Raw genomic sequence first — 12,892 nt, forward strand, 5'->3', positions numbered from 1 at the left:
ACATTTAATCAATGTTAGATTAATCACGCTTTTCCTAGAGGAAAACCTGATTTAGAAGGGGAAATGATATGTGAGTGGCTGTCACATAACTTCGAGAATTAGAATCCTGGATTGAATGTTTTTCCATTAAGATTCCCCAATTCTTAGTTTAAGATAGGAAGTTTGTTTAAAATGCTACTTTTTTCATGTTTTTCATAAATTATCTTTCTCATTCTTTCTATTCTACAAAACTAAAATAATTTCATTTTCATATGAAATACTTTTCTTGTGACATGTATTAATCCATATAGCATCAATTTGATACTGACCATGAAATATCAGTAAATGTACACTTTGCTGAAAACTGAGGCAAACTGTTATGGGCCAAAAGAGGGGAGGAGTCTCTAGCAAGTCAATTGTTCAGAATTTCATATTCCTCTATATCATTGATGACAACAACATTGATTTGACTAATTTTTATAAAATTTGATATCAAGGATGCCAAGAAGAATCTTAAATTCTATTATGGTTCAATCCATCATCTTAAAATGAAATGAGATCAATTACTTTTTCAAATATCCATCTAATTTGAGTAGTATGTCACAGTATGTAACAAGTTGGTCTCCAAACCAGTACACCTGGGTTCAATTCCCACCTCTAAATGGAGTTGTGTTTTCCCAGGCAAGTCATTTAGCCTCTCACCTATTGTAGGCAATTCCTTAATATTGCAGAGACTGTGAGGATTTAATACCTATAGCAAAGAAATCACAAGTCCTGCTCCTCTGGTACACTCCACCGCCTACTTGCTGTCCTTTGCCTATTCATGCCAACTCTTATTTCTGTGCCTTTGCACTGGCTGTCCTCCATGCCTGGAACATGTTTCACCTTTTCTTTGCTTTTTTTCCCTTTCTACTTTCTTGTTTTATTACGCCCCCGTCTTAGTTTCCCTGGCTTCCTTCATAACACTACTGAAATTTTGTCCTCCTTTTTAAGGCTTTTCCTCCAATTGCTAGTGCCTTCTCCTTTATGCAACTACTTATTTTTTTCTTTATTAAATAATAGCTTAAATTCATAAAATCTTGGCATTTGAAATGAAAAGAGCTAAGTCTCCTAATGATACAGATGCATCACCCCATAAATATATTTCCAAAAATCAATAACACTTCCTCATAATAGTATCTGTAAAATATAATCCAAATTCACAAAGCAAGAAACCATAAATATGCACAAACCTAAAAAAAAATCATGGACTTAATGTAATGGGATGTAAAACAAAGCTTATTGCCAGTCAAATAACATTAATCCAGTTGAATGCATCTCCAGATTATTACATAGAGCATTCTATGTTAGTAACATTCAGAAATCCAACATAAAATAATTATGACTTCTGTTTTTATAACCATAAAGGTGTGAAACTAGATTTTACCATTCAGAACACAGTTCTGAATAACTAAACAATAATTTCCCATTCAATTTATTAAATTCAATATGCAGCTGAATTTAAAAACTGCTCAATTTAAAAACTTGTTACAAAAAGAATACTAGAATCTGAAATTAAGCTTGGAAATCATAAGGAAACTCAAAACTAATTCTAACTTCATGAGGAAAAAATAAGCATCTTTCCAAATACAGTTGATAACCTATTTTTTAAAAACAAACATTATTAAGCACTCAAGGCATTTCTTTAATTTTTTTACAAATATTATCTCATTTTATCTTCCCAACAATTCTGGGAGGTAGGTGCTATTATTAACTCCATTTTACAAAGGAGGAATTTTAGATCCCTAGAGGTTAAGTGACTTACCCAGGGTCCCACAGCTAGTAAGCATTTGAAGTTGGATTTGAACTTAGGTCTTCCTGACTATTACTCCATCCAGTATACCACCTAAATAGCTCTATAAGCATGTAAAACTTCCTACCTTCCTCTTTAGAAAGCCTAAAACTTCCTTAAACTTTAATCAACACTTTCTGAAACCCTGGGCTTTTCTTTGCACTAGTACTGGAGATTCTGAAAGCTGACAAAGATGAGAACCTAAATAATGCCAACTTAAGTGAAAAATCACTATGGATCTAGTTATTGACATGTTACATCCCCAGCACTTAGTACAGTGCCTGGAACATGGTAGACACTTAATACTTATGGACTTATTGACTGATCAGCTCTATCTATGTCTAAGATTTCAATAGTATGTCACACACGGATAGAAATGACAATGATATGATTGTTCTGAGACTGCATATAGATCACATAACTAATAGCTAAAAGAAAATTTTCAAAGATGTATTTTTCAGATTTAAAGCATTTGCTGTTTTTCATCCTCAAAGAAAAAACCATTTCAAAGAAAAAACCATTTCACAGAACGCTTGCAATTATTTCCCTAATCCATTAAGAAATAATAATGAAAGGAGAAGCAATAATGTGAAAGGAAACCACACTGAAGGACCCAAAACTCTTATCAATGCACCAATTGATTCTCACTTCCAAGGTAGGTGGTGGATTCTAGGTTCAGGATGAGATATACATTTTCAGACATTTCAATGTGTTGATTTGTTTGGCTTAACAGTACTCAATTGTTACAAAAGTAGAATGTCTACTATTATGTTTGAGGAAGTTATTTGGAAGCTACAGTGACATAAAATAATCTATACGACTTTTTAAAAGAAAGAAATAATAACTAGCATTCTTGGAGAGCAATTTAAAGCTTCGTCCACCTTACCACTAGTTTTGTGAATTTTAGTAGTAGTATTCTTTACAATTGAACACATCGGCAAAGATCTCCACTGGAGACTGTACACTGGAAAGGCATATAATAAATTATTAACATCTGCTTCAAGAAAGTAATGACTAATTTTTAAAACTATGTGTGGTTCCTAAACAATAGAAATTTCACCTGAAAAGTTCTAGTTGCAAAGCTTAGTGAGATACATGACATTCAGGCTATTTTTCAAAAATAAAACAGTAATAGTCTTAGGGATTTCTTGGGGCAGCACTCTAAGATATTTTAAATAGGTCAACTGAATGAGATTTGTCATCTCTGGCGAAAGACAAGATAAACTTTATTCACTGAAAATGCAGGTGTAAAGTAGAGCAAAAAGTAGTATCATATTAGGTAAAACATGAAGCTTCTTATTATATAATAACTGACGCTATGCCTGATGTTCCCACTGAAACTGAAAGAAAAATTAGCACAATTTCTCTCTATTTAACATATAATTCAACAATGCTAAGGGGTGGGGGTGGGGAAGAAGTCAGCAGCTCAGTTTTAACTGCTAAAAATTGTCAAGAATTGAAATGAAGGTGGAAAAGAGCAAAAACCGTTTTATGCTTTTCTTAAAAAGTGTAATAATAGGGGCAGCTGGGTAGCTCAGTGGAGTGAGAGTCAGGCCTAGAGACAGGAGGTCCTAGGTTCAAACCCGGCCTCAGCCACTTCCCAGCTGTGTGACCCTGGGCAAGTCACTTGACCCCCATTGCCCACCCTTACCACTCTTCCACCTATGAGACAATACACCGAAGTACAAGGGTTAAAAAAAAAAAAAAGTGTAATAATAACCAAAGGAAAACAAGATAGTAAAAACTGACTTAAAGTTGTCATGTAAAACAATGCAAAAGAATTTCTTAGGAATCAGCTCATAAATCTCAAAGTAAATCATATATGTATGAAATTGAGAGGCATACTTAATAAGGTTGATGTTATTGTCTCCTATAAATTCCTGTGTTAACATAAAAATTTCTGAATACACTAAATATAATTCATATGAAGAATTCTTTCTCTTAGCAACTTAGTAAGAGAAGATGCACTTTTTGAATAGCTAACTATTATTATTATATGTATATTATATTATATGTATATTTATATATTTTTATTTTTATTTATATGGCATATTTATATAACTATAAAATGTGAAACATTCCATTTTACATAAAAGAAATCTTTGTAGCATAAAAGGAATATGATTGAGCATTTACTATTGCAGGATAATTGACTTCAAATCAAAATGATAACTAAGTCATCATCTGACTTACAATTACGTCATCACTTCTTTAGTTTGCCAACACGGTCATCAAACCTATCCTTAATATCTATTTTTCAAAACATAAATTTAAGTTCTTTAACTGATCTGTATAATAAGGTTTAAGGAAAACTTTAAATTATTCTAGAGTAAGCTAAGAAAATAAGAAAAACTGTATACTTTCCTCTCTCTTAGAAAAAATGCCTATTTTCATTAAAAATTATAATGTATCTAGCTTGGCCACTAAAAAGCCTAATTTTCACAAAGGAATCAATTTGTCTTTAAGTTCTGAAAATATCAAAAGAAAATTGAGGCAATTAAAAAAAATAGAGATAATTTCACCACCTAAAGATATGAAAATATAAATTGGAATAAATGAAAATGAATCATGACATTTAAAACTGAAAAGATGTGATAACTTCTTTGGAATGCTTCTTAGATGATACCATATCATAGGAAATAAACAAAAATCAGAGAATAAAAGAAATCATCAAAGGGATTTTTGAGTGCCCATGCTGCAAATATAACTCATAGGATAACAGGCCTAGAGCTTAAAGGAATCATAGGGACCAACTAGTTCAATCCTTTCATTTACAGATATGGAGACTGAGGTCCAGAGAGTTTAAGGGATTTGCTTAGTTTCACATGTATAAATGATAGAGGTAGAATGTGAATCCAAAGTAGTACTTTCCATTGAACTACAATGCCTCTCTTGTAGCATATTAATAGCCTCTCAATGTGGTATAGCAAGTAGAGATGAAGTTCTGTCAAGGTTTTAAATATAAAAATGTTTTCTTGGCACATAGAACCAAAATAAGGTCAGATTAGCTACTTCCCACAATGACCCCCTAACTTTCAACCCTACTTCTCCCAAAGGAGGTCTACACTCTCGACATAAAACCATTAGAACTAAAGTTACAATACAAAAATAAAGAGAACCAAAGCAAGGTAAAAATCTTTACGAATTAACAGCAGGAAAAGTGGCTCCATGGAATACTCGATCAGTGCCCATCTACTACCCTTCTCTAGGCTGTTAGCAAGAATACACAGGACTGAAGGACTTTTCCTGAGAACATATTGGGATATCTTACTGCAGAGACTTTGCTGGCACACTTTCCCTTCTGCCTGCCCTATAACTATATTAAACAGCATTCCTAGGTTTTGCCCAGACAGGTAAGGGAACAGGAGAAACATGCTGGTTAGGGATCCCTCAGGCTGCAGAGAATTTTTTTTCCCCCAGAAAACACATCTTTTCTTTCTTTAATTGAGCAAAAAAGTGCTCGGTCCAGCCAGAGAAGGAAAAAAAGAGTCTAGGGAGGAACTGAGGCAAGAGGCTAGCATTAGAGGCTACATCAAGCCGAAAGGAGCAGAGACTAATTCCCCACAAGTTATTCAACCTAGGAAGCCAGGTAGATAAACCCTAAAGTGCCCCAATATGGGATGAGGCTGTGGGGATGTAGGAACAAGTCAAAAAGTCAGAGACAGGGGGGAAAGGGGGCAGAAACAAACACAAAAAGGTTTTAAGAGGAAACTTTCTGATTAAAAATGCAGAGCACCACAGCTAAGTCAACAGACAATCCTAAAAGTAGCCGGGAAAATCAGTATTAACTTCTCAAAGATATTACAAGGTTCTCTGAATAAAAACTGTTAAGACAAAGGAAATTGAACCAATGCCTGATGAGACGAAGAACTCCATAGAATTCTAACAGACCTGGTGGGGGTGAGGGGAGAGATTACAGAATGGTTCAAAATAGAAATGAAAACCAGAAAAGAACAATTTAAAAGGCAACAAAACCTAGAATCTGTATGGAAGTCAAGTTAACCAGCATTTATTAAGTATTTAATGTGTGTTATTTACAGTGTAAAAGGCTAATACAGACCAAAAGAAAGAAGTTCCTGCCCTTCTAGGAGCTTACATTCTAACAGAAGAAACAAAACAAACAAAAACAAATGGAAAATCAAGGTGTGAGGAAATGGGGACAAGCAAGGATATGGTCAAGAAGTCCCAGACTTAGAAGTAGAACGAGGAGAAGAGCAAAGGAAGGCTTGCTTGGGTAATTCTTCAAACTGGAAGCATTAGGAACATAGTTCTCTCAGAAAGACATTAAAAACCAAAAGACCTGGAACACTTTAATGCTGGAAATAATAGAAGAAAGCTTTCCAGCATTTTTGTATAAAGAAAACTAAGTACAAATTTGAAAGAATAAGCAGATCACCTCTAGGCAACAACAATAACATCAGTGTTTCATGTTCTAAAATACAAAATGGTTAAATTTCATTATTTTAATGGAAATCAATAAATTCTGAGAATATGTAAAGGAAAGAAACTTGAATAACAGAGAAATACCCTGCCACAGATGAAATGATATGTGTATGTGCAGACAGGCAAAAGAGCCATGCTGCAACCCCAAATGGCATCCCTCCCAATCTAAACCCCACAATCTAAGAAAGTAGATAGATGCTCAACAAGAAAAAGGCATCTAAGGAATCACTGCCAAAAAAAAAAAAACCTTAGCAAAGTATGTGACTTCCATATGCCCCAAACAACAGAAATGCAAGAAAGGCAAATGTATATAATTACCAGAGAAAAAATAAGTAAAGAAATAAATTTCTTCATATTTGTAGGTTATTTTTTAAACAGAAAAGCTGTCTGGAACAAAAACAATAATAATAACAAAAGAATCATCCAAAGTTTTAAAGAGGACTACCAGGGATTAAAGATATAAGTGGAATTTAAAGAAATAAAAGTAATACAATTACTAAAAACTTAGGATAAATTTTCATCACAAATATAAATATAACATAAAATATCTAATACCTAATATCCTATATGTTATAATATGTGCTAAAATAATTATAATAAATAACATATTACATATAAGATATCCAAAATCTGAATAATGAAAAGAAAGAAGAAAAGAAAATTAATAAAAGTTTAAATGTGCAAGATGAAAGAAACAAAAAAGGAGAAAAAGAAATTTAAATGGAAAAACAGCAAATCATGGAAACTGAATGCTATAAAATTCCAAGATTGACCCTAAAGAAGAGTTACGAGAAGATCCTTCTTCCTGCGTTTTTACAGAGATGAGGAGACCAGTGGTATGGAACACTTTATATAATGCCAGTCTTTTTTGATATATTGGTTAGTTCTGCAAGAAAGAAAAATGAAGTGAGGTGGATCAAGATTATGGGTATCTTGGAAATTCTCCAAGAGAGAGAAAGAAAGCTACTAACTTCCTGGTGTCATATTTCGGAAAACTGTAGAGGAAAGAAACATTCTATCCTGAGCCAATCACATACATTTGGATAAAAACTGAAGAAGAGAATCAAAATTCACTGTTACATTCTCCTATTATCTTAATGCAAACCTCAGAATAGTATATCATCTTGATCTATCATCATTTAGCCTACATTCTCCCATGGTAGCAATTGTTCCTATTTCCAGATGGAACTAACAGATTAGAAAACAAAAATGTTCATAAATACCTCAAAATTTGCCTTCATTTTATATATATATATATATATATATATATATATATATATATACACACATACATATATATATATATATGTCAGTAACTTCATTTCTAACCATAATCAACTTTTGTTTTCATTATATACAAGCACATTAAGAGGGATGTTTCAGCTCTTACATAATTCCAAACTGAGAACAGGCATTTCCAGTAAAGGGGTGTCTGATCATTGTTGCTAGATTATTGTAATGTACTGAAGAGCTGTGACCATTGCAGTATTTCACACAGGAATTTGAACACTCTCTTCAATGTGACATGGAAGCAATCAAGTTTATTTTAAAAATCAGAAATATAGGCATCCCTGACTTTAAATAGATATCATACATTGAAATCAAAATCTATATTCCTAGTCATGTAATATTGAAACTGGAAGGGAACTTAAAGGAAATCAGTTTTAATTTCCTTCTATAGATGTGGAAACTGAAGCCCAAAGAAAAAATTTAAATACAATGGTAAAAATGTTAAATTAATCTTAGGTCATATTAAAAGAAGTATTATATCCATAAGGAAAGATTTCTCCTAGTCAGATCACACCTGAACTCTGCTTCTGGGAAACACATTTTAGGAAGAACAAGTTGGAATAAATTGTACCTAAGGGAAACACAGAATTACCAGATTTGGACTCAGAACACTTAAGTTCACATTCTGGTTCTGAAACCAAATAGCTCAGGCACCAAGGGCAAGTCAATTTGATTTTTGATTCTTTATTTCCTCATCTGTGAAATAGTATAATACTAAATGGGCTGTTATCATCAGAGGATTGTTCTAGGAAAAGGACCTGTTACTTAGTTAACAATAAAGTGATAAATAGATATATGCTATCATTGTGTCATATAAGGATTGGCTGATGGAAATGGAGATATTTTTCCTGTATAAACCTTCTAGAAACATGATATCTTCTGTAAATATTTTAAGAGCTACTGTGTGAAACAAGTATTAGAATTTTTCTATGTTACATAAGAGACAAGGAGGATAAATGATTGGGAGTTAAAAGGAGGAACATTTTGACAATGTATGGAAGAAATGCCTAACATTTAAAAGAAGGTAAGAAAATTCTATGAAATAGAAGCCTTATCAGATAGTGAGCTCCCTGACATTGGATATTATAGAACTGATTCCTTCATTCAAAAGCAGGATAGATTAAATGATTTGTAAGGGTCGTTACAACTTTGAGTCTTTTTCTAAGTTGTTACCCAGCCAAATATGAAATATGAATTATTTCTTTTCAAATCAAAGGAATTTTTTATTTCCTTTTTATGTTTCCTACATAATATAATATCCTTTATCCTAATATTGAGAAATTAGTTTCATGAACAGATTTTAAAGGATCAAAATCCTAAATCCATCTAGATAACTCTATGTAGAAATTACATTTAATATATAAAGTTCAGAGTTACCCTTGGGAATTTAAAATGTGGATTCACTTGCAAAAAAAGTTACCAGGAGGGCAGCTGGGTGGCTCAGTGGATTGAGAGTCAGGCCCAGAGATGGGAGGTCCTGAGTTCAAATCTGGCCTCAGACACTTCCTAGCTGTGTGACCCTGGGCAAGTCACTTGACCCCCATTGCCTAGTCCTTACCACTCTTCTACCTTAGAACCAATACTCAGTATTGATTCTAAGACAGAAGGTAAGGGTTTTTAACTATATATATATATATTTTAATTACCACATAACTCTTTAGAAATAAATCTACTATACAAAATGCAACTTGTTTGTTATGATATTTTCTAAAGAATATCATATAATAAACTACAAATGCTATTAATTATACTACTTCCAACTTTGGAGAAATTACATTTGTAAATTACTTCTACCTTTTATGGAGTTTGTATGGCCACCATATACCCTGTGCTTTCTTAAACCTAGAAAATAAAGTATACTTTTAATAAGGCTGTCTAGTGGAATTACATTCCCAATTTTTAGTTTGGAAAATATGGTCATGGAAGGAATATAGAAGTGGGCAAAATACTTGGTTTGTTTGTTTGTTTTTGTTTTTGTTTTTCAGAAAACTTTCAAGTCAATGAACATTTCCCTAAAAGTCTAAAAATAATATGATCAGTAGTAATAAGGGCCATTTCTTGCTCACTCCAGTCCCATCCTCCATTCAGTTGCCAAAGTGATTTTCCAAAAGCACTTGTCTGAGGATCCCTCCCCGCTCTACTCTTTTCCCCACCACCCCAAACACACACACTAAATAAACTCCAGTGACTCCCTATTGGCTCTGGCATCAAATAAAAAAATCTTCTTTTCATATCCAAAGTCCTTCCTGATGTAGCAGCACAACCTCCCCAACCCTTCCACATACATACACCTTTTCAGTCTTCTTGGTATAGTTGTCCTCCAAGCTATTTCATTACAAGGAATCCTATTTCTTGTCTCTGGTACTTTTCTCTTGCTGTCCCTCATGCATGCAGCACCCTCCCTCTTCATCTCTGCCTCCTGGTTTCCCAGACTTTCTTCAAGTCCAACTAAAATCCCACCTTCTATAGGAAGACTTCCCTAACCCCTCTTAACTCGAGCACCTTCTTTCTTTAGATTCTTTCCAACTTATCCTATCTATATCATGTTTTTACTTAGTTTCTTACATGTTGTCTCCCTTCATTGGATTGTGAGCTCCTCAAAGGCAGGAACTGCCTTTCCCCTTTCTTATGGTTGCACATAGTAGGAGCATAAAAGTGTTTATTCACTGACCCATTCTTTTTGGCACTAGGATTCTATCCATTAAGGAAAAGTAAATAACTTTTTACTTTTAAGTAAGGTACTTACTTGAGTACTTTATGTACTTAAGTATTTACTGCATAAGTAAGGAAAAGTAAATAACAAATTTCAAGAACTTAATTTTATTTTTGCCTAAGTTATAATTCAGTAACACACAGATACAGAGAAACTTTTATGTAAACAATATGTTCTGACATATTTTCTAGAAAAGTGGTTGATTATTACGGTACTTCAAACTTTTCTTCTGGAATTAGATTCTTTCTCTTAAAAATATATAATAAAATTTCAATAATTCAGGATTATTAATCTGAATTTGTGATTATTTCAGCAAAAGCTAGACTAATGCTCCCATGATTCCTACTGTTTTAAAAAAAAAGGAAAAGCTTTCCTGATTAAAAAGCTCAAAAAAATTATGAGGGCATAATTTATAAAATTACTAAGTTGTTAACATCATAGGTAAAGAATTCTTGCAAATAATCAATAACATCTAACTAATGAGTTTCTGAGGGTATGACTATAATGATAAACTTCACTTAATAGGCCAAGGGAGGGGAAGAGGGGGGAGGAGTTCAATAGCTCTAAAGGACTACCAAAGAGAATAAATTATTTTGGAACTCTATTAAGGCAGTTAAGTAGAATCCTGAGCCTGGAGTCAGGAAGACCCCAAGTACAAATCCAACCTCAGACCTCTTTGTGACACTGGGCAAGTCAGCTAACATCTGTTTGCCTCAGTTTCCTCAATTATGAAATAAGGATATTAACACCACAGGTTTAGAACAAAAAGCAAAATGAAAAACCCTAAAACAATAACCAACATGCAAATTACAAACCAATCATACCCACTGATTAAAGAAGGCCAGTGCATCATAGAGGAAAGGCACCACAGAGACAATCTAGTCCATTTTACACATAAACTATGACTGAGATCTGAATCCTAATCTCCTGAGGCCAAATCTACTACACCTCTTTCCACTACCCAAAGGCAAAATGAGTGGAAATCCCTTCTGTATACTTTAAAGTAGTGAAATTGAATTTCTTTTAAAAAATAATTAGTTCAGATTTTCCATAATTCAGACTATTCTTTTCCCAATAAGGGTGAATGAGTCAAGTTTTCCTACAATAGGGAAAAAAATCCAGGAATTTAATATATTATTTATTTGGACAGGATAAGAAGAGATGTTATTGCTGTTTCCTCATCAATGATTATAAAAGAAGCCAAAGCCTAATTAGCCAGTTTTCAAGATAATTCTTACATAAACATTTGAGGAGAAGAAAAAAAAGGAGAAGCTATAATAAACAAGCTGATTATACTTGTGAAAGAACATGAGTAATTGAATAAAATTCTGCAATAAATGCCAATATTGCTTGAGATAGATAAAGAGTAAACCAAAATTTTAAAACCAAAATTTTATTAACAATGTTTTTATTTCAATGTCTTCATTTCATCCAGAAGAAAACATAGTTTATATAGGTATGTGATTTGGGGTGTTGGTTTTAGAGGATTACTCTTTTTCAAAAATTAATAATATGGAAATGGGTTTGAGTGATTATATGTATATATATATATGTATAACCCCTCAAAAAATCTTCATTTCTAAAATATAAAATCTCCATAGAATTTCCATTTAAACAATGAAAAAGTTGCATAACAAAATAAATTATGCAAATGGTTTCTAAAGCCAATCTTCCAGTACCACACATTATATTTCTTACATGGTACTCACTGTGTTGTTTATCTAAGACTTTCATGGGGACAGAAAGATGTTCCAATGTGGCCCAAGCTTGTAAATATTTGTCTAAGAAACTTAAGAACAAGGGGAAGCTAGATGGCTCAGAGGATTGAGAGCCAGATCTAGGGACAAGAGGTCCTGAGTCCAAATCTTGCCTAAAATACTTCCTAACTGTAAAAGCCTGGAAAAGCCACTTAAGCTCATTTCATAGCTCTTATCACTCTTCTGCTTTGGAACCAATACATAGTATTGATTCTAAGATGGAAGGTAAGGGTTTGTTTTTTTTTTAATCCTTACCTTCTGTCTTAAAATCAATACTGTGTATTGGTTCCAAGGCAGAAGAGCAGTAAGGGCTAGGCAAGTGACTTGCCCAGGATCACACAGCTGGGAAGTGGCTGAGGCTGGATTTGAACCTAGGACCTCCCATCTCTAGGCCTGGCTCTCAATCTACTGAGCCACCCAGCTGCCCCCAAGGGTTTTTATTAAAAAAATTTAAAAATTAGAAAGAGAAAATTAAGAACAGTGAGATAGATAAAATATGCTTGAACACATGGGTTGAGGCAGACATGATTGGGGATTTTGATTCGAAACTACCACACCAATGCAATGATCAAGAATTTGGAAATGGGTCTTGATCAATGACACATGTTAAAACCAGGGGAAATGCGCATCAGCCAGGGTTGGGGGGAAAGTAGGAGCATGAAACATGTAACCATGTTAACTTTACTAAAAAATGAATATTAATAAATGTTTAAATTTTAAAAATGGGGAAAAAAAGAAATGAAACCCTGCAAAATAAATGGCATTTAGATTCACGTGAATGCAAGAATGTTAGAGATGTAATCTTAGAGATTATCTAATCCATATTTTCCAGATACCTTTTTTAGTATGACAAACCAAGCATTTATTTTATATGAATGC

At 33.4% G+C, this 12,892-nt stretch overlaps 1 protein-coding gene across 3 annotated transcripts in view; it reads right to left on the minus strand.

Moving 5' to 3' along the window:
• Window positions 1-12,892, minus strand: part of MAPK10 (mitogen-activated protein kinase 10) — a 110,647-nt gene that overhangs the window by 25,709 nt on the left and 72,046 nt on the right. The window lies entirely within an intron of this gene.

The sequence above is a fragment of the Gracilinanus agilis genome, chromosome 6 (assembly GCF_016433145.1).
Source record: "Gracilinanus agilis isolate LMUSP501 chromosome 6, AgileGrace, whole genome shotgun sequence".
Taxonomy (NCBI): Eukaryota; Metazoa; Chordata; class Mammalia; order Didelphimorphia; family Didelphidae; genus Gracilinanus; species Gracilinanus agilis.